We start from the raw sequence: 3,429 nt of genomic DNA, 5'->3' as shown, positions 1-3,429 counted from the left end.
AGCTCTACTAACCCTCCGACTCAAGAAGTAAGAGATTACGCAATTGGGGTTGTTTTTGCCGGTAACTTTCTGCTTTTATTAACCTTCCTTTTTATCTTGTTTCAGGCCAAAGACCGCTTCCCCCTCATCCAAGCAGAGCGGCGAGGAACTTGCCGGAAGCGCGCCCTTGACTCCTTCGACCCAGATCCCTACATCTTTTGGAAGGATCTGAAGATGGGCAAGACTCCGGCTGCGCGCCTTGGCCGGGACCCGCCGGAGCCAACCGGGACCTCCGATGACCTGACCGTGCTCGAGGTACCTTCTTTTCCGGTTTCCCGTACTTTGCTGCTATTGCTTTCCTGCGAATTGCTTCTCAGCCATATTCAATTCATAGATCCACGAGCGCGTGCCGCCCCTGCGCGCCGAGGCCGGCTCTGAGTTTGTGGACAAACTCATGGCCCAGGGCCAAAAGAACAAACAGCCGGCATCTAATGCCGGTCCTAGCCAGGCCCCTCCCTCCAAGCGCTTCCGGACCGAGCCCGTGGGGGAGAAGGAAGTGGGCGTGCGCCGCTACGGGCGCAAGGTGATGCCAACTGCTTCCGGGTAAGTTTCTCATTTTCCGGCTTGCCTCTTTTTTGCCAAGCTCTTTTTCCGGTTGCTTTTTCTCAACCATTTGTCTTTTCTTTTTCTTAGCCCTGCGCTCAAGCTTGGCCCAAGGCCATCGGGCTCTGAGGGATCAGCAAGGACCTCAACCCCTCCTACTCGCTCAAGCCCGGCAACATCTGGTGCCGGCAACACCTCTGCCTCCCTCTCGGGGGGCACAACAAATTCGGGGCGTGCGGCCCCTTCATCATCAGATCACCGCACGGAGAAGGATCTTTCCTTTCTCCCTGAACACCAGGACACCGGCGCCAGCAACATCGGCGCCGGAGAAGAAGAAGCTGCCGGGCGGGCGGAGCCTCCTGCTCCTCCCGTCCTTGAAAAGACGACAACTTCCGCGCCGGAATCTTCCGCGCCGGAAGGCTCCAAAACGGGTGACGCTCCTAGCGCTCCCCCTTCTCCACGAACCATCCTCATGCCTCCGCCAGATGCTCCTCGCGCCAAGCCCTCCGGGGCCGCTTCTACCGCGCCGCCGCCCAAGACTTCCAAGCTCATCAAGGGGAAGGCGACGGCCTCCAGCGCCCCTTCCGGCGGCCAGCAGCCCCTGGTGCTGCACGTCGCCAAGGCCGCCAAGGATGCCGCCACGAAGGCCACTGGCCTCCTTGGCCGCATTACAGAGTTCCAGCGCCAAGGCCGGGACCTGGGGCACCTTCTGCCCTACGCTCAAAAGTGGAACGCCGCGGACATGACTCCGGTGACCCGCGGCCTGGGCAAGGACAGGCTGCCGGCACCTGACCCTGTCGGGGACCGGTCTTCCGAGGAGCACTTTATGCGGCTTCGCAGCGCCGTGAAAGAGCTCGACAGCGCGTGGTACGACTCCACGAATAACTTGATGGTACGTTTTACTGACTTTCTTCAATCTTTACCGGTTTCCTTGCTTCCGGCTTTGCTCTATTTTTAGCTCATGCCGGTTTCTCTCTTGTCTATTTTCCCCAATCCCCGAGTTTTGTGGTGAGAGCGCAGCTCTTAGCGCAAAACTTAACTTAAAAACTTAGCGTGAAACCGGCACTGCCAGTCCCCGAGTTTTGGGTCAAACACCTTCTCTTTAACGCACAACTTATCTCAGAAACGCGCAAAACCGGCACTGCCAGTCCCCGAGTTTCGGGTTAAGAACTTTGTTCTTAGGGCAAAACTTATCTTAGAAATGCGCGAAACCGGCACTGCCAGTCCCCGAGTTTCGGGTTAAGAACCTTGTTCTTAGCGCAAAACTGAACTTACTTCTTTTTCTTGAACAGCTCACGGCTGACGCTCGGAAGGCCCTCTTCGAGGAGCTTCTATGGGAGCATCGGGAGCTCGCTGAGGCACATGATAAGTGCCAAGGTAAGTTTTTGTTCTACCGGCATCTTTGTTACCGGAAACCTTTTTTCCTCCTAACATTCGCAATTTCTGCTTAACAGTGATCCCGGAAGCTTCCATCGATGCTCTCAAGGAGCAGCTCGCCGCCGCCCAACGTATGATTTTCTTCTTTCTCCTGTTACTCTGTTTCCTCTTCATTTTTATTAGCATAACCTTGTTAACACTCTCTTTTCCGGTTACAGGGGAGAAGGACCAGCTCATCCGGCAGCACCAGGAGGAGCTGAGCGCCCACAAGACCAGCTACCAGGAGCTCAAGTCTCAGCTCATTCAGCTGGGGCTTGATCATGCCATGGCCCTCAAAGCCGCTGAAGCGAATGCAGCGGCCAAGTTGGACGAGGCTCTGGAGGACGCCAGCAATGCCACTGTGGTATTGCGGGCTGAGCTGGAGGAGCTGGCCAAGGCCCGGAAGGGTGCTGAGGAGAAAGCCGCGCGGCTGGAGGAGGAGCACAAGGAATGCAACCAGCTGATCCTGCAGACTGACGCACTTGCCTACCGTGAGTTCCTTTCTTTTACATACCTTGACTACTGCATACGAGCCCTTTTTTCTTCCGACCCCATTTTCTTTCCGTTATCTTTCCTTCCGGTCTCTTTTTCTTCCGGATTCTTTTCCTTCCGGTCTCTTTTTCTTCCGGATTCTTTTCCTTAGCCTTTTTCTTTCTTCGCACAGGCCTCTTTCCGGACTCACAGAAGTACGCTGTCAAGAAGGTTGACGCGCGCCGCAAAGACCAAGGCCAAGCGAATCTTGCCGTGCCATGGACGCCCAATGACCATCTGGTCGCGCTTAACGCGCGGGTGTCTCACATGCGCGCCATAGATCGCAATCTATCGGACATTCCTGATGTAGCTACCCAGCTCTTCAGGACTCTCTGGCCTGGCGAGGAGGTGCCGGATACCTTCTCCCTCATCAGCGATCGTCTTAAGGGTGCCGGCAGGAGGATCCGCGAGTGGCAGTGCTCTGCTGCCCGCGCTGGAGCGGACTCCGCCCTCCGCGTCGCTTGTTCCTGGTACCCGGAGCTCGACCTGGACACCCTTACCGGCGTGCGCGAAGACGCAGAAACCGATCTGGACCCGATCCTCACCGCTAAGCGGCAGGATCGCGCGTACCACATTGCGGAGTACGCCGACATGCGCACCTTCATCCCTCCCCCTCCTAACGTCAAAGATTATCTTGATGAGGAGGAAGATGAAGCCGAGGAAGAGCTCCTGGACGACGCTGATGCTGGCGATGCTCCTCCGGAAGCCCCTGCTGCCTGATGATCCTCTATGAAATGTTTGCCTGTAATATGTCTGTTGGTCCTGCTTGCTTTAAAACAATGCTTGTTAAATTCTACCCCGGTATGCCGGGGTTTATGGTGTAAGACTTTAAATCTGCTTTTGGTTGTGGCACAACAGTTTATGCCGGTATGTTATACCTGTGTTAATTATCTTATGTTT

General features: G+C 55.8%; 1 long non-coding RNA gene across 1 annotated transcript; it reads left to right on the top strand.

Annotated features, from left to right (window-relative positions):
- The first annotated feature begins 1,467 nt into the window (after positions 1-1,467).
- LOC127348591 (uncharacterized) lies at positions 1,468-2,484 on the top strand. Its single transcript, XR_007879841.2, has 3 exons — positions 1,468-1,959; positions 2,037-2,090; positions 2,178-2,484. It is a non-coding gene; the product is annotated as an uncharacterized lncRNA (long non-coding RNA).
- The last annotated feature ends 945 nt before the right edge of the window (positions 2,485-3,429 follow it).

This window comes from Lolium perenne, chromosome 4, assembly GCF_019359855.2.
Source record: "Lolium perenne isolate Kyuss_39 chromosome 4, Kyuss_2.0, whole genome shotgun sequence".
NCBI lineage: Eukaryota > Viridiplantae > Streptophyta > Magnoliopsida > Poales > Poaceae > Lolium > Lolium perenne.
The sequence above is the reverse complement of the archived record's forward strand: the minus strand, read 5'-3'. Positions and strand labels throughout refer to the sequence as shown.